Source organism: Anomaloglossus baeobatrachus, chromosome 8 (genome assembly GCF_048569485.1).
Source record: "Anomaloglossus baeobatrachus isolate aAnoBae1 chromosome 8, aAnoBae1.hap1, whole genome shotgun sequence".
Classification (NCBI taxonomy): Eukaryota; Metazoa; Chordata; class Amphibia; order Anura; family Aromobatidae; genus Anomaloglossus; species Anomaloglossus baeobatrachus.
This window is the reverse complement of record NC_134360.1, coordinates 114,940,976-114,966,169: the sequence shown is the minus strand read 5'-3', so window position 1 is coordinate 114,966,169 and position 25,194 is coordinate 114,940,976.

Here is a 25,194-nt window from a genome sequence, read left to right as displayed (position 1 = left end):
ATAACTGAATAGGATAACTGAAGTGAGCACTAATATATATATTATGAGTGCAAGCCAAAAAATACAACTATACAAAGGATAAGGCTGCACATCAAACATAGATAATGGTATAATGCCTCAAGCATATGGAAAAATATTGGAATATACAATGAAAAATGCTACTTGCTAATTTGAACATGTGAATAATGAATTGCATACTTGCCATGAATATTAGGAAAAAGGAGATATTTAGCAATCGCATTGATCAATGTAACTGAGCCCCAAGACCTCGTCAAGGTATATCTCTATATTGGGGTCCCTAGCTCTGTGACCCTAACTGTGTGTCATCTCATTGCAATTAAAAACTGCTGTGGGTGGAGAGGGGTAACTAAGGACTTTCTTATATAGGAGATGGAAAAAAACATGGCCGAAAGGGGCGGAGCTGTGTTCACATTCAGAAAAAAACTACATATAACCGAATAGGATAACTGAAGTGAGCACTAATATATATATTATGAATGCAAGCCAAAAAATACATACTATACAAAGGATAAGGCTGCACATCAAACATAGATAATGGTATAATGCCTCAAGCATATGGAAAAATATTGGAATATACAATGGAGAGGGGTAACTAAGGACTTTCTTATATAGGAGATTGATCAATGCGATTGCTAAATATCTCCTTTTTCCTAATATTCATGGCAAGTATGCAATTCATTATTCACATGTTCAAATTAGCAAGTAGCATTTTTCATTGTATATTCCAATATTTTTCCATATGCTTGAGGCATTATACCATTATCTATGTTTGATGTGCAGCCTTATCCTTCAGTTATCCTATTCAGTTATATGTAGTTTTTTTCTGAATGTGAACACAGCTCCGCCCCTTTCGGCCATGTTTTTTTCCATCTCCTATATAAGAAAGTCCTTAGTTACCCCTCTCCACCCACAGCAGTTTTTAATTGCAATGAGATGACACACAGTTAGGGTCACAGAGCTAGGGACCCCAATATAGAGATATACCTTGACGAGGTCTTGGGGCTCAGTTACATTGATCAATGCGATTGCTAAATATCTCCTTTTTCCTAATATTCATGGCAAGTATGCAATTCATTATTCACATGTTCAAATTAGCAAGTAGCATTTTTCATTGTATATTCCAATATTTTTCCATATGCTTGAGGCATTATACCATTATCTATGTTTGATGTGCAGCCTTATCCTTTGTATATTTTAGGCCAGAGGTAGGCAGGGATAGGGTGTCGATGCAGGCCACCACCACAGTTGGTAACGCAGAACGGTTAAGACCAGCTCTTGTCCTACCAGTCCTGCTTGTGCAGCCCAGTGGCATTAACAGGCCTGCTGCTGCTGATGCGAATGCCGTCCACAGGTGTGGCCCCTACGCACACGGTCAGCGTACTCAATGGCCCCTGTGTTGTTAACAGGGAGTTCCTGGGCTGGGTGGGCATGTGGACCCTGTGACGCTAACAGGGCTCCCAGTCTCCAGATCCGAATGGCGTCTAACTCGGTTCATGCTACTATTAGTTTCATAGCCACACAGCTCTGTATCCTCCACCAAACCTTCCAGTTGCCAACCTCTCCTTTTCCATCTGGGAGCACGGTGGACACTGACTGCTGATGGGGATATATACCTTTCTCTTTCTTTTCTTATTAATTTTTGTTATATAGCGGTAACATAGTATATACCACCTTATCCAAATCTGCCAGTCCCACTGTAACAGATGGTGTTTCTTCAGCAAATGTTACTGTTGCTTAACCACCAAATCCACGGACCAAAACTTGTTTCCCCTTTCCAACACACCTGTTCCCCTTTCCACCAGCATCTGTCCTTTTTCAACTTATTTTGGTATATGACCAAAAGTGCAACTCTGCAGGGACACCGTACTCAGTGCCATTTCAGCACAGCAGCCAGCCCTCGGTCCCTCAGATGTGGACAAGTAAAAGACCATTTCCTCCTATCCATGACAAAGCGTTGAGATTCACTCTGTGCAGCACTGGTGTTTAGTGGAAAAGCAGATCTAAGATTGCCTACCACCTTCTGCAGATACTCCTGTATACGTGCGTCCCTTTCTATGGCAGGAATTATTTCGCCAAATTTTGTCTTGTACAAGGGATCTAACAGTGTGGCAACCCAGTAGTTAGCATTACTTCGAATTCGTACAATCCGAGGGTCATGTTGTAGGTAGTGCAGCAAGAAGGCGCTCATGTGTCTTGTGCATCCAGGAGGACCAAGTCCTTGGTGTGTTGGTGGCAGAGAGGTGAGAATCGTGCCTCCTTCCTCTGCCCTCTCCCCCCAACCTCGCACACCCGAAATGTGAGCAAGCTCTCACTCATCTGCTGAGTCTTCCATGCCCATCGCCAGTTCGTCCTCCATTTCTTCATGGGCTCCTACACCTTCCTCAACACTTTTTGCTGATACTATGCGCCCTTGTTAATCCCTCTCCCTCACCATGACTGCCGCCTAGGTGCCACTGACCATCTGGACCTCGTAGATCTTGTTATCCCTTCCGCATATGACTCCTCCTGTACTTCCTCCCCTTCCTCTTGTCCCAACACCTGACTCCAAATAATAATTACAGTGTGCTCCATCATGTAGATCACCAGAATTGTCATGCTGAGAATGGCATCGCCAGTGCTAAACATCTTCGTCGACATTTGTAAACTGTGTAGATGGGTGCATAGGTCCTTGATCTGACACCACTCCAGCAGCGTGATCTGCACCACCTCTGGATCAAGTTATCCCAGGCTATATGTCATAAAGGAATTGCAGCAGGGTTCGGCGGTGCTGCCACAAACGCTGCAACATGTGCAGATTCAAATTCCTGCGTGTCGGCACATCGCATTTCAGGCGTTTAACCACCAGACCTAAAGACTTCTGTAGCGACGAAAGTTGTTGAGCTGCTGTGTGCGCACGATGGAAGTGAGCACATAGCAAGCGTGCCCGCTGCACAAGGCCATGTAGGCCGGGATGGTGTTTTAAAAATTGCTGGAGAATTAGGTTCAACACGTGAGCCATACAAGGCACGTGTGTCACATTGCCCTGACGATGGCCCGCAGCCAGGTTTGCATCATTGCCGCACACGGCTGTTAAGTCACCAAAGGAGTCCGCTCCGTCAATTTGTACTCCGGTCGCCAGGTGACAACGTGTTCCTTTCATGCATAGTGCTGATGATGGGAGAGGAGTCGATGCCAGCGGCGCAGGTGGACGCAGGTTATGCTCACCCACTGGGCTGCATTACCTTGACAGATGCAGAATCTCTGGCTGAATCTAGCTGGTGGGTATCTCACAGATGAAGTACCATCATTCAGCTACAACCAATGGGAAGACACCACACCCTTTTTTATGCCCATCCTGTCTGCAGACCACTGCCAGACATAGCTATGAACCTCTGGTTACTTTTACCCCCAGTTCAGTTTTATGATTTTGTGTGCTTGTTACCTGACTACTTTTCCTGCTTGCTGTTTATGTACCTTGTTGGCCGATCCGCATTTCACCTCTGCTTGTTTTCTGATTAAGTCCTGGCCGTCCCATTCTGTTCCTGTTCCTCAATTAATGTTTTGACCCTGCCTGACTACTATTCTCTGGAACTTCAGCCTTCCACAGGTATTGATCACCTTGGGCCCTGTGTAATTCCTAATCCCTGTATAGGGGTTAAAGGGTTTCAAGGTTCTAGGGGTCCTGCTTGGTGAGTGGCTTCCCTCTAGCCTATCATTTACAGCCCATCTGAGTGTGTGGATCAAGGAAGGCGTTACACCGTGCTCTTTGCAGAAGGCCATGTGGGCCAGGATAGTGCTTTAAAAATTGCTGGACAACCAGGTTCAACACGTGAGCCACACAAGGCACGTGTGTCACATTGTCACAGCGAAGGGCCGCACCCATGTTTGCATCATTGTCGCACCCGGCCTTCCCTGGCTGCTGGTTGAGTGGAGACAACCATTGATGAAACTCGGTCTCCAGAGCAAACCGTCCACAACTTCTCAGCGGTGTGACTCACATTTCCCATTCATTTCAAAGTAAACCTTTGACCGCCTGATGGCATTGAGCTCTGCTGCCAGCATAGTAAGGAGGTGTGTGGTATTCCTTGTGCACAGTTACAAGGAAGGGTGGCCTGACCACACAGGGTTTGGGCCAAGGTGGAGGACCCACACGAGGTTGAAGAGGCAGAAGCAGTGTATTAACTTCTACATACAGAAGAAGGATTGACACAACTCGTGGGGACGGCAAGACTTGTACAGCAGACCCTTCTCCATCTCTCCCCACAGTAACCCATTGCCCAGTCAGCGACATGTAACGCCCCTGTCCATGCTTACTGGGCCAATTATCTGTGGTGAAATGCACCCTGTCACACAGAGTTTCTCAAGAAATCAGTAATGTTTAGTGCGACATGCTGGTGTAGCGCGTGCACGCCTTTGTTGGAGAAGGAGTGGCGCCTGGGCATCGGCTCTTGGGGCACTGCGATGGGCATAAGGTCTCGAAAATCCTCGGTTAAAAAGGTTGGAAAGGCAGCATTTTGGTAGCCAACAGTTTGCAGATGCTGAAAGTCAACCTCCAAGCCATGTCATGCCCTTCTAAAAGCATGTAAAACACAGCGAGGGGACTCCAACCACAGTCTCCCTCGTTTCCACTAACTGGGCCACACACACCCCACTTGACTGGCATCAGTTGACCCCCCTTTTGAAAAAGAAAAAGATGCTTTGCATGAAGCACTCTCAAAAATACGCGTGCCTTTCCCGTGCCCTGGCTGACCCAGGGGAAGAAAAGTCCTCTGAGAGCCATGACTTGTTCATCTTGGTTCTTTTAGAAACACAGCGAGGGGACTCCAACCACAGTCTCCCTCGTTTCCACTAACTGGGCCACACACACCCCACTTGACTGGCATCAGTTGACCCCCCTTTTGAAAAAGAAAAAGATGTTTTGCATGAAGCACTCTCAAAAATACGCGTGCCTTTCCCGTCCACTGGCTGACCCAGGGGAAGAAAAGTCCTCTGAGAGCCATGACTTGTTCATCTTGGTTCTTTTAGAAACACAGCGAGGGGACTCCAACCACAGTCTCCCTCGTTGCCACTAATTGGGCCACACACACCCCACTTGACTGGCATCAGTTGACCCAATTTTCAAAATGAAAAAGATGCTTTGCATGAAGCACTCTCAAAAATACGCGTGCCTTTCCCGTCCCCTGGCTGACCCAGGGGAAAAAAAGTCCTCTGAGAGCCATGATTTGTTCATCTTGGTTCTTTTAGAAACACAGCGAGGGGACTCCAACCACAGTCTCCCTTGTTTCCACTAACTGGGCCACACAGACCCCACTTGACTGGCATCAGTTGACCCCCCTTTTGAAAAAGAAAAAGATGCTTTGCATGAAGCACTCTCCAAAATACGCGTGCCTTTCCCATCCCCTGGCTGACCCAGGGGAAGAAAAGTCCTCTGAGAGCCATGTCCACATTGTCAGTGGACAGACACGTGTGCTTATCTGCCAGCAGACCCCCAGCAGCACTGAAGACAGGTTCCGTGAGAACGCTGGCTGCAGGACACGACAAGATCCCCAAGGCGTACGTGTCGAGCTCAGGCAATTTATCCAGATTGGAAGCCTAAAATGAGCAGGGCTCAAGTTGCACAGTAATGGCATCGATGTTTCTTTGCATATACTCATATATCTGTGTCTCCTCCTCTTTTTCCTTGTCCAGCTCTTTTGTTTTCGCATGAGTATATGTCCCTGTCACTTTCCCATGTGTTTGTGTTGTGTTGTGAGTTGTTTATCACCTTTTGGACACCTTTGAGGGTGTTTTCTAGGTGTTTTTATGTGTTTGTGATTGCCTGCCATTGTTTCCTATGCAGTTCGTGTTCGGTTCGTCGAAAGTTCGACGAACCGAACTCGAACGGGAGCTCCGTTCGGCGAACCGACCTCGAGCCGAACCGCGACCGGTTCGCTCATCTCTACTCATGACGTGTCACTCTGCTTTTGTCTTTAGGAGGTGCATTAAGGTCCACCCTGGTTTGGGGCGGACCCAGGTTATAAAATGGGCTGGAGCCAACAAGGAGGTGCGCAGTCTTCTATTCTGCTCCGAAAGAGCACACCTTAATGTGTTAAACCCATTGCGGCTTTAGGCCAGAGGAAGGCAGGGATAGGGCGTCGATGCAGGCCGCCACCACAGTTGGGAACGCAGAACGGTTAAGACCAGCTCCTGTACTACAAGTCCTGCTTGTGCAGCCCAGTGGCATTAACAGGCCTGCTGCTGCTGATGCGCCTGCTGTCCACAGGTGTGGCCCCAATGCACACGGTCAGCGTACTCAATGGCCCCTGTGATGTTAACAGGGAGTTCCTGGGCTGGGTGGGCGTGTGAACCCTGTGACGCTAACAGGGCTCCCAGTCTCCAGATCCCAGTGGCGTCTAACTCGGTTCAGGCTACTATTAGTTTCATAGCCACACAGATCTGTATCCTCCACCAAACCTTCCAGTTGCCAACCTCTCCTTTTCCATCTGGGAGCACGGTGGACATTGACTGCTGATGGGGATATATACCTTTCTCTTTCTTTTCTTATTAATTTTCGTTATATAGCGGTAACATAGTATATACCACCTTATCCAAATCTGCCAGTCCCACCGTAACAGATGGTGTTTCTTCATCAAATATTACTTTTGCTTAACCACCAAACCCACGGACAAAAACTTTTTTCCCCTTTCCAACACAACTGTTCCCCTTTCCACCAGCATCTGTCCTTTTTCAACTCATTTGGTATATGACCAAAAGTGCAACTCTGCAGGGACACCGTACTCAATGCCATCTCAGCACAGCAGCCAGCCCTCGGTCCCTCAGATGTGGACAAGTAAAAGACCATTTCCTCCTATCCATGACAAAGCGTTGAGATTCACTCTGTACAGCACTGGTGTTTACTGGAAAAGCAGATCTAAGAATCCGTACCACCTTCTGCAGATACTCCTGTATACGTGCGTCCCTTTCTATGGCAGGAATTATTTCGCCAAATTTTGTCTTGCACCAGGGATCTAACAGTGTGGCAACCCAGTAGTTAGCATTACTTCGAATTCGTACAATCCGAGGGTCATGTTGTAGGTAGTGCAGCAAGAAGGCGCTCATGTGTCTTGTGCATCCAGGAGGACCAAGTCCTTGGTGTGTTGGTGGCAGAGAGGTGAGAATCGTGCCTCCTTCCTCTGCCCTCTCCCCCCAACCTCGCACACCCGAAATGTGAGCAAGCTCTCACTCATCTGCTGAGTCTTCCATGCCCATCGCCAGTTCGTCCTCCATTTCTTCATGGGCTCCTACACCTTCCTCAACAATTTTTGCTGATACTTTGCGCCCTTGTTAATCCCTCTCCCCCACCATGACTGCCGCCTAGGTGCTGCTCACCGTCAGGACTTTGTCGATCTTATTATACCTTCTGCATATGACTCCTCCTGTACTTCCTCCCCTTCCTCTTGGACCAACACCTGACTCCGAATAATGCTTACAGTGTGCTCCATCTTGTAGATGACCAGAATTGTCACGCTGAGAATGGCATCGGCATTGCTAAACATCTTCGTCAACATTTGTAAACTGCGTAGAAGGGTGCATAGGCCATTGATCTGACACCACTCCAGCAGCGTGATCTGCACCACCTCTGGATCAAGTTAGCCCAGGGTATACGTCAGACCGTATTTCAGCAGGGCTCTGCGGTGCTGCCACAGACGCTGCAACATGTGCAGATTCCAATTCCTGCGTGTCGGAACATCGCATTTCCGGCGTTTAACTGGCAGACCCTAAGACTTCAGGAGCGATGAAAGTTGTTGAGCTGCTGGGTGCGAAGGATGAAAGTGAGCACATAGCAGCGTGCCCGCTGCACAAGGCCATGTAGGCCAAGATGGTATTTTAAAAATTGCTGGAGAATCAGATTCAACATGTGAGACATACAAGGCACGTGTGTCATTTTGCCCTGCCGAAGGGCCGCTGCCATGTTTGCATCATTGCCGCACACGGCTGTTAAGTCACCAACGTAGTCCACTCAATCAATTTGTACTCCGGTCACCAGGTGACAACGTGTTCCTTTCGTGCATAGTGCTGATGATGCGAAAGGAGTCGATGCCAGCGCCGCAGGTGGACGCAGGTTATGGTCACCCACTGGGTTGCGTTACCTTGACAGATACAGAACCACAGGCTGAATGTAGGTGGTGGGTATCTCACAGATGAAGTACCATCATTCAGCTACAACCAATGGGAAGACACCACACCCTTTTTTAGGCCCCTCCTGTCTGCAGACCACTGCCAGACAAAGCTATGAACCTCTTGTTACTGTTACCCCCAGTTCAGTTTTATGCTTTTGTGTGCTTGTTACCTGACTACTTTTCCTGCTTGCTGTTAATGTACCTCGTTGACCGATCCGCATTTCACCTCTGCTTGTTTTCTGATTAAGTCCTGGCCATCCCATTCTGTTCATCTTCCTCAATTAATGTTTTTGACCCTGCATGACTACTATTTTCTGGACTGCAGCCTTCCACAGGTATTGATCAACTTGGGCCCTGTGTAATTCCAAATCAATGTATAGGGGTTAAATGGTTTCAGGGTTCTGGGTGTCCAGCTTGGTGAGTGGCTTGCCTCTAGCCTATCCTTTACAGCACATCTGAGTGTGTCGATCCAGGCAGGCGTTACACCGTGTCCTCTGCAGAAGGCCATGTAGGCCGGGATAGTGTTTTACAAATTGCTGGACAACCAGGTTCAACACGTGAGCCATACAAGGCACGTGTGTCACATTGCCCTGCAGAAGGGTCGCAGACTGGTTTGCATCATTGTCGCACCCGACCTTCCCTGGCTGCTGTTTGAGTGGAGACAACCATTGATGAAACGCGGTCTCACTCTCCAGAGCTTACCGTCCACAACTCCTCAGCGGTGTGACTCACATTTCCCAGACATTTTTAAGTAAAGAGTCGACCGCATCATGCTGTTGAGTTGTGCTGCCAGCATAGTAAGGAGGTGTGTGGGATTCCTTGGGCGCAGTTACAAGGAAGGGTGGCCTGACCACACAGGGTTTGGGCCGAGGTGGAGGACCCACACGAGGTTGAGGAGGCAGAAGCAGTGGAGGAACTTGTACATACAGAGGAAGGATTGACACACGAGTCGTGGGGACGGCAAGACTTGTACAGCAAACCCTTCTCCATCTCTCACCATAGTTACCCAGTGCCAAGTCAGCAACATGTAACTCCCCTGTCCATTGTTACTGGTCCAAGTATCTGTGGTGAAATGCACCCTGTCACACACAAAGTTTCTCAAGGAATCGGTGAGGTTGCGTGCGACCTGCTGTGGTAGCGCGGGCACGCCTTTCTTGGAGAAGGAGTGACGACTGGCCATCGGCTCTTGGGGCACTGCAATGGGCATAAGGTCTCGAAAATACTCGGTCTCAAAAAGGTGTAAAGGCAGCCTTTCTGTTGCCAACAAGTTGCAGATGATGAAACTCAATCTCTTAGGCATGTCATGCCCTTCGAAAATCATGTAAAACACAGCGAGGGGACTCCAACCACAGTCTCTCTCGTTTCCACTAATTGGGCCACACACACCCCACTTGACTGGCATCAGTTGACCCCCCTTTTGAAAAAGAAAAAGATGCTTTGCATGAAGCACTCTCAAAAATACGCGTGCCTTTCACCTCCCCTGGATGACCCAGGGGAAGATAAGTCCTCTGAGAACCATTCAAAGAAGAAGAAAAAAAGCCACGGTATAAAGGGCGCTGCTCACAAGGGAGATAGGAGATAATTAGTGAAGATTTATTTGAGCTACAACGCGTTTCAGGGATACAATAAAACAATAATAATTTCCCCCTTCCTCAAGTAGCCATGACTTGTTCATCTTGGTTCTTTTACAAAAACAGCGAGGGGACTCCAACCGCAGTCTCCCTCGTTGCCACTAATTGGGCCACACACACCCCACTTGACTGGCATCAGTTGACCCCCCTTTTGAAAAAGAAAAAGATGCTATGCATGAAGCACTCTCAAAAATACGTGTGCCTTTCACCTCCCCTGGATGACCCAGGGGAAGAAAAGTCCTCTGAGAGCCATGACTTGTTCATCTTGGTTCTTTTACAAACACAGCGAGGGGACTCCAACCACAGTCTCCCTTGTTGGCACCAATTGGGCCACACACACTCCACTTGACTGGCATCAGTTGACCCCCCTTTTGAAAAAGAAAAAGATGCTTGGCATGAAGCACTCTCAGAAATACGCGTGCCTTTCACCTCCCCTGGATGACCCAGGGGAAGAAAAGTCCTTTGAGAGCCATGACTTGTTCATCTTGGTTCTTTTACAAAAACAGCGAGGGGACTCCAACCACAGTCTCCCTCGTTGCCACTAATTGGGCCACACACACCCCACTTTACTGGCATCAGTTGACCCCCCTTTTGAAAAAGAAAAAGATGCTTTGCATGAAGCACTCTCAAAAATACGCGTGCCTTTCACCTCCCCTGGATGACCCAGGTGAAGAAAAGTCCTCTGAGAACCATTCAAAGAAGAAAAAAAAAAGCCACGGTATAAAGGGCGCTGCTCAAAAGGGAGATAGAAGATAAATAGTGAAGATTTATTTTAGCTACAACGCGTTTTAGGGATACAATAAAACAATAATAATTTCCCCCTTCCTCAGGTAGCCATGACATGTTCATCTTGGTTCTTTTACAAACACAGCGAGGGGACTCCAACCGCAGTCTCCCTCGTTGCCACTAATTGGGCCACACACACCCCACTTGACTGACATCAGTTGGCCCCCCTATTGAAAAAGAAAAAGATGCTTTGCATGAAGCACTCTCAAAAATACGCGTGCCTTTCACCTCCCCTGGATGACCCAGGGGAAGAAAAGTCCTCTGAGAGCCATGACTTGTTCATCTTGGTTCTTTTACAAACACAGCGAGGGGACTCCAACCACAGTCTCCCTCGTTGCCACTAATTGGGCCACACACACCCCACTTGACTGGCATCAGTTGACCCCCCTTTTGAAAAAGAAAAAGATGCTTGGCATGAAGCACTCTCAAAAATACGCGTGCCTTTCACCTCCCCTGGATGACCCAGGGGAAGAAAAGTCCTCTGAGAGCCATGACTTGTTCATCTTGGTTCTTTTACAAACACAGCGAGGGGACTCCAACCACAGTCTCCCTTGTTGCCACCAATTGGGCCACACACACCCCACTTGACTGGCATCAGTTGACCCCCCTTTTGAAAAAGAAAAAGATGCTTTGCATGAAGCACTCTCAAAAATATGCGTGCCTTTCCCGTCAACTGGCTGACCCAGGGGAAGAAAAGTCCTCTGAGAGCCATGATTTGTTCATCTTGGTTCTTTTAGAAACACAGCGAGGGGACTCCAACCACAGTCTCCCTCGTTGCCACTAATTGGGCCACACACACCCTACTTGACTGGCATCAGTTGACCCAATTTTCAAAATGAAAAAGATGCTTTGCATGAAGCACTCTCAAAAATACGCGTGCCTTTCCCGTCCCCTGACTGACCTAGGGGAAGAAAAGTCCTCTGAGAGCCATGATTTGTTCATTTTGGTTCTTTTAGAAACACAGCGAGGGGACTCCAACCACAGTCTCCCTTGTTTCCACTAATTGGGCCACACACACCCCACTTGACTGGCATCAGTTGACCCAATTTTCAAGATGAAAAAGATGCTTTGCATGAAGCACTCTCAAAAATACGCATGCCTTTTCCGTCCCCTGGCTGACCCAGGGGAAGAAAAGTCCTCTGAGAGCCATGATTTGTTCATTTTGGTTCTTTTAGGAACACAGCGAGGGGACTCCAACCACAGTCTCACTCGTTTCCACTAATTGGGCCACACACACCCCACTTGACTGGCATCAGTTGACCCAATTTTCAAGATGAAAAAGATGCTTTGCATGAAGCACTCTCAAAAATACGCGTGCCTTTCCCGTCCCCTGGCTGACCCAGGGGAAGAAAAGTCCTCTGAGAGCCATGATTTGTTCATCTTGGTTCTTTTAGAAACACAGCGAGGGGACTCCAACCACAGTCTCCCTCGTTTCCACTAACTGGGCCACACACACCCCACTTGACTGGCATCAGTTGACCCCCCTTTTGAAAAAGAAAAAGATGCTTGGCATGAAGCACTCTCCAAAATACGCGTGCCTTTCCCATCCCCTGGCTGACCCAGGGGAAGAAAAGTCCTCTGAGAGCCATGACTTTTTCATCTTGGTTCTTTTAGAAACACAGCGAGGGGACTCCAACCACAGTCTCCCTCGTTTCCACTAATTGGGCCACACACACCCCACTTGACTGGCATCAGTTGACCCAATTTTCAAGATGAAAAAGATGCTTTGCATGAAGCACTCTCAAAAATACGCGTGCCTTTCCCATCCCCTGGCTGACCCAGGGGAAGAAAAGTCCTCTGAGAGCCATGTCCACATTGTCAGTAGACAGACACGTGTGCTTATCTGCCAGCAGACCCCCAGCAGCACTGAAGACAGGTTCCGAGAGAACGCTGGCTGCAGGACACGACAAGATCCCCAAGGGGTACGTGTCGAGCTCAGGCAATTTATCCAGATTGGAAGCCTAAAATGAGCAGGGCTCAAGTTGCACAGTAATGGCATCGATGTTTCTTTGCATATACTCATATATCTGTGTCTCCTCCTCTTTTTCCTTGTCCAGCTCTTTTGTTTTCGCATGAGTATATGTCCTTGTCACTTTCCCATGTGTTTGTGTTGTGTTGTGAGTTGTTTATCACCTTTTGGACACCTTTGAGGGTGTTTTCTAGGTGTTTTTATGTGTTTGTGATTGCCTGCCATTGTTTCCTATGCAGTTCGAGTTCGGTTGGTCGAAAGTTCGACGAACCCAACTCGAACGGGAGCTCCGTTCGGCGAACCGACCTCGAGCCGAACCGCGACCGGTTCGCTCATCTCTACTCATGACGTGTCACTCTGCTTTTGTCTTCAGGAGGTGCATTGTGGTCCACCCTGGTTTGGGGCGGACCCAGGTTATAAAATGGGCTGGAGCCAACAAGGAGGTGCGCAGTCTTCTATTATGCTCCGAAAGAGCACACCTCCATGTGTTGAACCCATTGCGGCTTTAGGCCAGAGGTAGGCAGGGATAGGGCGTCGATGCAGGCCGCCACCACAGTTGGGAACGCAGAACGGTTAAGACCAGCTCCTGTACTACAAGTCCTGCTTGTGCAGCCCAGTGGCATTAACAGGCTTGCTGCTGCTGATGCGCCTGCTGTCCACAGGTGTGGCCCCAATGCACACGGTCAGCGTACTCAATGGCCCCTGTGATGTTAACAGGGAGTTCCTGGGCTGGGTGGGCGTGTGGACCCTGTGACGCTAACAGGGCTCCCAGTCTCCAGATCCCAGTGGCCTCTAACTCGGTTCAGGCAACTATTAGTTTCATAGCCACACAGATCTGTATCCTCCACCAAACCTTCCAGTTTCCAACCTCTCCTTTTCCATCTGGGAGCACGGTGGACATTGACTGCTGATGGGGATATATACCTTTCTCTCTCTTTTCTTATTAATTTTCGTTATATAGCGGTAACATAGTATATACCACCTTATCCAAATCTGCCAGTCCCACCGTAACAGATGGTGTTTCTTCATCAAATGTTACTTTTGCTTAACCACCAAACCCACGGACAAAAACTTTTTTCCCCTTTCCAACACAACTGTTCCCCTTTCCACCAGCATCTGTCCTTTTTCAACTCATTTGGTATATGACCAAAAGTGCAACTCTGCAGGGACACCGTACTCAATGCCATCTCAGCACAGCAGCCAGCCCTCGGTCCCTCAGATGTGGACAAGTAAAAGACCATTTCCTCCTATCCATGACAAAGCGTTGAGATTCACTCTGTACAGCACTGGTGTTTACTGGAAAAGCAGATCTAAGAATCCGTACCACCTTCTGCAGATACTCCTGTATACGTGCGTCCCTTTCTATGGCAGGAATTATTTCGCCAAAATTTGTCTTGTACCAGGGATCTAACAGTGTGGCAACCCAGTAGTTAGCATTACTTCGGATTCGTACAATCCGAGGGTCATGTTGTAGGTAGTGCAGCAAGAAGGCGCTCATGTGTCTTGTGCATCCAGGAGGACCAAGTCCTTGGTGTGTTGGTGGCAGAGAGGTGAGAATCGTGCCTTCTTCCTCTGCCCTCTCCCCCCAACCTCGCACACCCGAAATGTGAGCAAGCTCTCACTCATCTGCTGAGTCTTCCATGCCCATCGCCAGTTCGTCCTCCATTACTTCATGGGCTCCTACACCTTCCTCAACAATTTTTGCTGATACTTTGCGCCCTTGTTAATCCCTCTCCCCCACCATGACTGCCGCCTAGGTGCTGCTCACCGTCTGGACCTTGTAGATCTTATTATCCCTTCTGCATATGACTCCTCTTGTACTTCCTCCCCTTCCTCTTGGACCAACACCTGACTCCGAATAATGCTTACAGTGTGCTCCATCTTGTAGATGACCAGAATTGTCACGCTGAGAATGGCATCGGCATTGCTAATCATCTTCGTCAACATTTGTAAACTGCGTAGAAGGGTGCATAGGCCCTTGATCTGACACCACTCCAGCAGCGTGATCTGCACCACCTCTGGATCAAGTTAGCCCAGGGTATACGTCAGACCGTATTTCAGCAGGGCTCTGCGGTGCTGCCAGACGCTGCAACATGTGCAGATTCCAATTCCTGTGTGTCGGAACATCGCATTTCCGGCGTTTAACCGGCAGACCCTAAGACTTCAGGAGCGATGAAAGTTGTTGAGCTGCTGGGTGCGAAGGATGAAAGTGAGCACATAGCAGCGTGCCCGCTGCACAAGGCCATGTAGGCCGGGATGGTATTTTAAAAATTGCTGGAGAATCAGATTCAACATGTGAGACATACAAGGCACGTGTGTCATTTTGCCCTGCTGAAGGGCCGCTGCCATGTTTGCATCATTGCCGCACACGGCTGTTAAGTCACCAACGTAGTCCACTCAATCAATTTGTACTCCGGTCGCCAGGTGACAACGTGTTCCTTTCGTGCATAGTGCTGATGATGGGAAAGGAGTCGATGCCAGCGCCGCAGGTGGACGCAGGTTATGGTCACCCACTGGGTTGCGTTACCTTGACAGATACAGAACCACAGGCTGAATGTAGGTGGTGGGTATCTCACAGATGAAGTACCATCATTCAGCTACAACCAATGGGAAGACACCACACCCTTTTTTAGGCCCCTCCTGTCTGCAGACCACTGCCAGACAAAGCTATGAACCTCTTGTTACTGTTACCCCCAGTTCAGTTTTATGATTTTGTGTGCTTGTTACCTGACTACTTTTCCTGCTTGCTGTTTATGTACCTCGTTGGCCGATCCGCATTTCACCTCTGCTTGTTTTCTGATTAAGTCCTGGCCATCCCATTCTGTTCCTCTTCCTCAATTAATGTTTTTGACCCTGCATGACTACTATTTTCTGGACTGCAGCCTTCCACAGGTATTGATCAACTTGGGCCCTGTGTAATTCCAAATCAATGTATAGGGGTTAAATGGTTTCAGGGTTCTGGGTGTCCAGCTTGGTGAGTGGCTTGCCTCTAGCCTATCCTTTACAGCCCATCTGAGTGTGTCGATCCAGGCAGGCGTTACACCGTGCCCTCTGCAGAAGGCCATGTAGGCCGGGATAGTGTTTTACAAATTGCTGGACAACCAGGTTCAACACGTGAGCCATACAAGGCACGTGTGTCACATTGCCCTGAAGAAGGGTCGCAGACTGGTTTGCATCATTGTCGCACCCGAACTTCCCTGGCTGCTGGTTGAGTGGAGACAACCATTGATGAAACTCAGTCTCACTCTCCAGAGCTTACCGTCCACAACTCCTCAGCGGTGTGACTCACATTTCCCAGACATTTTTAAGTAAAGAGTCGACCGCATCATGCTGTTGAGTTGTGCTGTCAGCATAGTAAGGAGGTGTGTGGGATTCCTTGGGCGCAGTTACAAGGAAGGGTGGCCTGACCACACAGGGTTTGGGCCGAGGTGGAGGACCCACACGAGGATGAGGAGGCAGAAGCAGTGGAGGAACTTGTATATACAGAGGAAGGATTGACACACAAGTCGTGGGGACGGCAAGACTTGTACAGCAAACCCTTCTCCATCTCTCACCATAGTTACCCAGTGCCAAGTCAGCAACATGTAACTCCCCTGTCCATTGTTACTGGTCCAAGTATCTGTGGTGAAATGCACCCTGTCACATACAAAGTTTCTCAAGGAATCGGTGAGGTTGTGTGCGACCTGCTGTGGTAGCGCGGGCACGCCTTTCTTGGAGAAGGAGTGACGACTGGCCATCGGCTCTTGGGGCACTGCATTGGGCATAAGGTCTCGAAAATCCTCGGTCTCAAAAGGGTGTAAAGGCAGCCTTTCTGTTGCCAACAAGTTGCAGATGATGAAACTCAACCTCTTGGGCATGTCATGCCCTTCGAAAATCATGTAAAACACAGCGAGGGGACTCCAACCACAGTCTCTCTCGTTTCCACTAATTGGGCCACACACACCCCACTTGACTGGCATCAGTTGACCCCCCCTTTTGAAAAAGAAAAAGATGCTTTGCATGAAGCACTCTCAAAAATACGCGTGCCTTTCACCTCCCCTGGATGACCCAGGGGAAGAAAAGTCCTCTGAGAACCATTCAAAGAAGAAGAAAAAAAGCCACGGTATAAAGGGCGCTGCTCACAAGGGAGATAGGAGATAAATAGTGAAGATTTATTTGAGCTACAACGCGTTTCAGGGATACAATAAAACAATAATAATTTCCCCCTGCCTCAAGTAGCCATGACTTCTTCACCTTGGTTCTTTTACAAAAACAGCGAGGGGACTCCAACCACAGTCTCCCTCGTTGCCACTAATTGGGCCACACACACCCCACTTGACTGGCATCAGTTGACCCCCCTTTTGAAAAAGAAAAAGATGCTTTGCATGAAGCACTCTCAAAAATAGCCGTGCCTTTCACCTCCCCTGGATGACCCAGGGGAAGAAAAGTCCTCTAAGAACCAATGAAAGAAGAAGAAAAAAAGCCACGGTATAAAGGGCGCTGCTCACAAGGGAGATAGGAGATAAATAGTGAAGATTTATTTGAGCTACAACGCATTTCAGGGATACAATAAAACAATAATAATTTCCCCCTTCCTCAGGTAGCCATGACTTGTTCATCTTGGTTCTTTTACAAACACAGCGAGGGGACTCCAACCGCAGTCTCCCTCGTTGCCACTAATTGGGCCACACACACCCCACTTGACTGGCATCAGTTGACCCCCCTTTTGAAAAAGAAAAAGATGCTATGCATGAAGCACTCTCAAAAATACGCGTGCCTTTCACCTCCACTGGATGACCCAGGGGAAGAAAAGTCCTCTGAGAGCCATGACTTGTTCATCTTGGTTCTTTTACAAACACAGCGAGGGGACTCCAACCACAGTCTCCCTTGTTGCAACTAATTGGGCCACACACACCCCACTTGACTGGCATCAGTTAATCCCACTTTTGAAAAAGAAAAAGATGCTTTGCATGAAGCACTCTCAGAAATACGCGTGCCTTTCACCTCCCCTGGATGACCCAGGGGAAGAAAAGTCCTCTGAGAGCCATGACTTGTTCATCTTGGTTCTTTTACAAACACAGCGAGGGGACTCCAACCACAGTCTCCCTCGTTAGCACTAATTGGGCCACACACACCCCACTTGACTGGCATCAGTTGACCCCCTTTTGAAAAAGAAAAAGATGCTTGGCATGAACACTCTCAAAAATACGCGTGCCTTTCACCTCCCCTGGATGACCCAGGGAAAGAAAAGTCGTCTGAGAGCCATGACTTGTTCATCTTGGTTCTTTTACAAACACAGCGAGGGGACTCCAACCACAGTCTCCCTTGTTGCCATTAATTGGGCCACACACACCCCACTTGACTGGCATAAGTTGACCCCCCTTTTGAAAAAGAAAAAGATGCTTTGCATGAAGCACTCTCGAAAATACGCGTGCCTTTCTCCTCCCCTGGATGACCCAGGGGAAGAAAAGTCCTCTGAGAGCCATGACTTGTTCATCTTGGTTCTTTTACAAACACAGCGAGGGGACTCCAACCACAGTCTCCCTCGTTTCCACTAATTGGGCCACACACACCCCACTTGACTGGCAACAGTTGACCCCCCTTTTGAAAAAGAAAAAGATGCTTGGCATGAAGCACTCTCAAAAATACGCGTGCCTTTCACCTCCCCTGGATGACCCAGGGGAAGAAAAGTCCTCTGAGAGCCATGACTTGTTCATCTTGGTTCTTTTACAAACACAGCGAGGGGACTCCAACCACAGTCTCCGTCGTTTCCACTAATTGGGCCACACACACAACACTTGACTGGCACCTGTTGACCCCCCTTTTGAAAACGAAAAAGATGCTTGGCATGAAACACTCTGAAAAATATGCGTGCCTTTCACCACCCCTGGATGACCCAGGGGAAGAAAAGTCCTCTGAAAGCCATGACTTGTTCATCTTGGTTCTTTTACAAACACAGCGAGGGGACTCCAACCACAGTCTCCCTCGTTTCCACTAATTGGGCCACACACACCCCACTTGACTGGCATCAGTTGACCCCTCTTTTGAAAAAGAAAAAGATGCTTGGCATGTAGCACTCTCAAAAATACGCGTGCCTTTCACCTCCCCTGGATGACCCAGGGGAAGAAAAGTCCTCTCAGAGCCATGACTTGTTCATCTTAGTTCTTTTACAAACACAGCGAGGGGACTCCAACCACAGTCTTCCTCGTTTCCACTAATTGGGCCACACACACCCCACTTGACTGGCATCAGTTGATCCCCCTTTTGAAAAAGAAAAAGATGCTTGGCATGAAGCACTCTCAAAAATACGCGTGCCTTTCACCTCCCCTGGATGACCAAGGGGAAGAAAAGTCCTCTGAGAGCCATGACTTGTTCATCTTGGTTCTTTTACAAACACAGCGAGGGGACTCCAACCACAGTCTCTCTTGTTGCCACCAATTGGGCCACACGCACCCCACTTGACTGGCATCAGTTGACCCCCTTTTGAAAAAGAAAAAGATGCTTGGCATGAAGCACTCTCAAAAATACGCGTGCCTTTCAACTCCCCTGGATGACCCAGGGGAAGAAAAGTCCTTTAAGAGCCATGACTTGTTCATCTTGGTTCTTTTATAAACACAGCGAGGGGACTCCAACCACAGTCTCCCTCGTTTCCACTAATTGGGCCACACACACCCCACTTGACTGGCATCAGTTGACCCCCCTTTTGAAAAAAAAAAAGATGCTTGGCATGAAGCACTCTCAAAAATACGCGTGCCTTTCACCTCCCCTGGATGACCCAGGGGAAGAAAAGTCCTCTGAGAGCCATGACTTGTTCATCTTGGTTCTTTTACAAACACAGCGAGGGGACTCCAACCACAGTCTCCCTCGTTTCCACTAATTGGGCCACACACACCCCACTTGACTGGCATCAGTTGACCCCCCTTTTGAAAAAGAAAAAGATGCTTGGCATGAAGCACTCTCAAAAATACGCGTGCCTTTCACGTCCCCTGGATGACCCAGGGGAAGAAAAGTCCTCTGAGAGCCATGACTTGTTCATCTTGGTTCTTTTACAAACACAGAAAGGGGACTCCAACCACAGTCTCCCTCGTTTCCACTAATTGGGCCACACACACCCCACTTGACTGGCATCAGTTGACCCCCTTTTGAAAAAGAAAAAGATGCTTGGCATGAAGCACTCTCAAAAATACGAGTGCCTTTCACCTCCCCTGGATGACCCAGGGGAAGAAAAGTCCTCTGAGAGCCATGACTTGTTCATCTTGGTTCTTTTACAAACACAGCGAGGGGACTCCAACCACAGTCTCCCTCGTTGCCACTAATTGGGCCACACACACCCCACTTGACTGGCATCAGTTGACCCCCCTTTTGAAAAAGAAAAAGATGCTTTGCATGAAGCACTCTCAAAAATACGCGTGCCTTTCACCTCTCCTGGATGACCCAGGGGAAGAAAAGTCCTCTGAGAACCATTCAAAGAAGAAGAAAAAAAGCCACGGTATAAAGGGCGCTGCTCACAAGGGAGATAGGAGATAAATAGTGAAGATTTTATTTGAGCTACAATGCATTTCAGGGATACAATAAAACAATAATAATTTCTCCATCCTCAAGTAGCCATGACTTGTTTATCTTGGTTCTTTTACAAAAGCAGCGAGGGGACTCCAACCGCAGTCTCCCTCGTTGCCACTAATTGGGCCACACACACCCCACTTGACTGGCATCAGTTGACCCCCTTTTGAAAACAAAAAAGATGCTTGGCATGAAGCACTCTCAAAAATACGCGTGCCTTTCACCTCCCCTGGATGACCCAGGGAAAGAAAAGTCCTCTGAGAGCCATGACTTGTTCATCTTGGTTCTTTTACAAACACAGCGAGGGGACTCCAACCACAGTCTCCCTTGTTGCCACTAATTGGGCCACACACACCCCACTTGACTGGCATCAGTTGACCCCCCTTTTAAAAAAGAAAAAGATGCTTTGCATGAAGCACTCTCGAAAATACGCATGCCTTTCTCCTCCCCTGGATGACCCAGGGGAAGAAAACTCCTCTGAGAGCCATGACTTGTTCTTCTTGGTTCTTTTACAAACACAGCGAGGGGACTCCAACCACAGTCTCCCTTGTTGCCACCAATTGGGCCACACACACCCCACTTGACTAGCATCAGTTGACCCCCCTTTTGAAAAAGAAAAAGATGCTTGGCATGAAGAACTCTCAAAAATACGCGTGCCTTTCACCTCCCCTGGATGACCCAGAGGAAGAAAAGTCCTTTGTGAGCCATGACTTGTTCATCTTGGTTCTTTAATAAACACAGCGAGGGGACTCCAACCACAGTCTCCCTCGTTTCCACTAATTGGGCCACACACACCCCACTTGACTGGCATCAGTTGACCCCCCTTTTGAAAAAGAAAAAGATGCTTTGCATGAAGCACTCTCCAAAATACGCGTGCCTTTCCCATCCCCTGGCTGACCCAGGGGAAGAAAAGTCCTCTGAGAGCCATGACTTGTTCATCTTGGTTCTTTTAGAAACACAGCGAGGGGACTCCAACCACAGTCTCCCTCGTTTCCACTAACTGGGCCACACACACCCCACTTGACTGGCATCAGTTGACGCCCCTTTTGAAAAAGAAAAAGATGCTTTGCATGAAGCACTCTCAAAAATACGCGTGCCTTTCCCGTCCCCTGGCTGACCCAGGGGAAGAAAAGTCCTCTGAGAGCCATGATTTGTTCATCTTGCTTCTTTTAGAAACACAGCGAGGGGACTCCAACCACAGTCTCCCTCGTTGCCACTAATTGGGCCACACACACCCCACTTGACTGGCATCAGTTGACCCAATTTTCAAAATGAAAAAGATGCTTTGCATGAAGCACTCTCAAAAATACGCGTGCCTTTCCCGTCCCCTGGCTGACCCAGGGGAAGAAAAGTCCTCTGAGAGCCATGATTTGTTCATTTTGGTTCTTTTAGAAACACAGCGAGGGAACTCCAACCACAGACTCCCTCGTTTCCACTAATTGGGCCACACACACCCCACTTAACTGGCATCAGTTGACCCAATTTTCAAGATGAAAAAGATGCTTTGCATGAAGCACTCTCAAAAATACGCGTGCCTTTCCCGTCCCCTGGCTGACCCAGGGGAAGAAAAGTCCTCTGAGAGCCATGATTTGTTCATTTTGGTTCTTTTAGAAACACAGCGAGGGGACTCCAACCACAGTCTCACTCGTTTCCACTAATTGGGCCACACACACCCCACTTGACTGGCATCAGTTGACCCAATTTTCAAGATGAAAAAGATGCTTTGCATGAAGCACTCTCAAAAATACGCGTGCCTTTTCCGTCCCCTGGCTGACCCAGGGGAAGAAAAGTCCTCTGAGAGCCATGATTTGTTCATTTTGGTTCTTTTAGAAACACAGCGAGGGGACTCCAACCACAGTCTCCCTCGTTTCCACTAATTGGGCCACACACACCCCACTTGACTGGCATCAGTTGACCCAATTTTCAAGATGAAAAAGATGCTTTGCATGAAGCACTCTCAAAAATACGCGTCCCTTTCCCATCCCCTGGCTGACCCAGGGGAAGAAAAGTCCTCTGAGAGCCATGACTTGTTCATCTTGGTTCTTTTAGAAACACAGCGAGGGGACTCCAACCACAGTCTCCCTCGTTTCCACTAACTGGGCCACACACACCCCACTTGACTGGCATCAGTTGACCCCCCTTTTGAAAAAGAAAAAGATGCTTTGCATGAAGCACTTTCCAAAATACGCGTGCCTTTCCCATCCCCTGGCTGACCCAGGGGAAGAAAAGTCCTCTGAGAGCCATGACTTGTTCATCTTGGTTCTTTTAGAAACACAGCGAGGGGACTCCAACCACAGTCTCCCTCGTTTCCACTAATTGGGCCACACACACCCCACTTGACTGGCATCAGTTGACCCAATTTTCAAGATGAAAAAGATGCTTTGCATGAAGCACTCTCAAAAATACGCGTGCCTTTCACCTCCCCTGGCTGACCTAGGGGAAGAAAAGTCCTCTGAGAGCCATGACTTGTTCATCTTGGTTCTTTTAGAAACACAGCGAGGGGACTCCAACCACAGTCTCTCTCGTTTCCACTAACTGGGCCACACACACCCCACTTGACTGGCATTAGTTGACCCCTCTTTTGAAAAAGAAAAAGATGCTTTGCATGAAGCACTCTCAAAAATACGCGTGCCTTTCCCGTCCCCTGGCTGACCCAGGGGAAGAAAAGTCCTCTGAGAGCCATGATTTGTTCATTTTGGTTCTTTTAGAAACACAGCGAGGGGACTCCAACCACAGTCTCCCTCGTTTCCACTAATTGGGCCACACACACCCCACTTGACTGGCATCAGTTGACCCAATTTTCAAGATGAAAAAGATGCTTTGCATGAAGCACTCTCAAAAATACGCGTGCCTTTCCCGTCCCCTGGCTGACCCAGGGGAAGAAAAGTCCTCTGAGAGCCATGATTTGTTCATTTTGGTTCTTTTAGAAACACAGCGAGGGGACTCCAACCACAGTCTCCCTCGTTTCCACTAATTGGGCCACACACACCCCACTTGACTGGCATCAGTTGACCCAATTTTCAAGATGAAAAAGATGCTTTGCATGAAGCACTCTCAAAAATACGCGTGCCTTTCCCGTCCCCTGGCTGACCCAGGGGACGAAACGTCCACTGAGAGCCATGACTTGTTCATTTTGGTTCTTTTAGAAACACAGCGAGGGTACTCCAACCACAGTCTCCCTCGTTTCCACTAACTGGGCCACACACACCCCACTTGACTGGCATCAGTTGACCCCCCTTTTGAAAAAGAAAAAGATGCTTTGCATGAAGCACTCTCCAAAATACGCGTGCCTTTCCCATCCCCTGGCTGACCCAGGGGAAGAAAAGTCCTCTGAGAGCCATGACTTGTTCATCTTGGTTCTTTTAGAAACACAGCGAGAGGACTCCAACCACAGTCTCCCTCGTTTCCACTAATTGGGCCACACACACCCCACTTGACTGGCATCAGTTGACCCAATTTTCAAGATGAAAAAGATGCTTTGCATGAAGCACTCTCAAAAATACGCGTGCCTTTCCCGTCCCCTGGCTGACCCAGGGGAAGAAAAGTCCTCTGAGAGCCATGATTTGTTCATTTTGGTTCTTTTAGAAACACAGCGAGGGGACTCCAACCACAGTCTCCCTCGTTTCCACTAATTGGGCCATACACACCCCACTTGACTGGCATCAGTTGACCCAATTTTCAAGATGAAAAAGATGCTTTGCATGAAGCACTCTCAAAAATACGCGTGCCTTTCCCATCCCCTGGCTGACCCAGGGGAAGAAAAGTCCTCTGAGAGCCATGTCCACATTGTCAGTAGACAGACACGTGTGCTTATCTGCCAGCAGACCCCCAGCAGCACTGAAGACAGGTTCCGAGAGAACGCTGGCTGCAGGACACGACAAGATCCCCAAGGCGTACGTGTCGAGCTCAGGCAATTTATCCAGATTGGAAGCCTAAAATGAGCAGGGCTCAAGTTGCACAGTAATGGCATCGATGTTTCTTTGCATATACTCATATATCTGTGTCTCCTCCTCTTTTTCCTTGTCCAGCTCTTTTGTTTTCGCATGAGTATATGTCCTTGTCACTTTCCCATGTGTTTGTGTTGTGTTGTGAGTTGTTTATCACCTTTTGGACACCTTTGAGGGTGTTTTCTAGGTGTTTTTATGTGTTTGTGATTGCCTGCCATTGTTTCCTATGCAGTTCGAGTTCGGTTGGTCGAAAGTTCGACGAACCCAACTCGAACGGGAGCTCCGTTCGGCGAACCGACCTCGAGCCGAACCGCGACCGGTTCGCTCATCTCTACTCATGACGTGTCACTCTGCTTTTGTCTTCAGGAGGTGCATTGTGGTCCACCCTGGTTTGGGGCGGACCCAGGTTATAAAATGGGCTGGAGCCAACAAGGAGGTGCGCAGTCTTCTATTATGCTCCGAAAGAGCACACCTCCATGTGTTGAACCCATTGCGGCTTTAGGCCAGAGGTAGGCAGGGATAGGGCGTCGATGCAGGCCGCCACCACAGTTGGGAACGCAGAACGGTTAAGACCAGCTCCTGTACTACAAGTCCTGCTTGTGCAGCCCAGTGGCATTAACAGGCCTGCTGCTGCTGATGCGCCTGCTGTCCACAGGTGTGGCCCCAATGCTCACGGTCAGCGTACTCAATGGCCCCTGTGATGTTAACAGGGAGTTCCTGGGCTGGGTGGGCGTGTGGACCCTGTGACGCTAACAGGGCTCCCAGTCTCCAGATCCCAGTGGCCTCTAACTCGGTTCAGGCAACTATTAGTTTCATAGCCACACAGATCTGTATCCTCCACCAAACCTTCCAGTTTCCAACCTCTCCTTTTCCATCTGGGAGCACGGTGGACATTGACTGCTGATGGGGATATATACCTTTCTCTCTCTTTTCTTATTAATTTTCGTTATATAGCGGTAACATAGTATATACCACCTTATCCAAATCTGCCAGTCCCACCGTAACAGATGGTGTTTCTTCATCAAATGTTACTTTTGCTTAACCACCAAACCCACGGACAAAAACTTTTTTCCCCTTTCCAACACAACTGTTCCCCTTTCCACCAGCATCTGTCCTTTTTCAACTCATTTGGTATATGACCAAAAGTGCAACTCTGCAGGGAC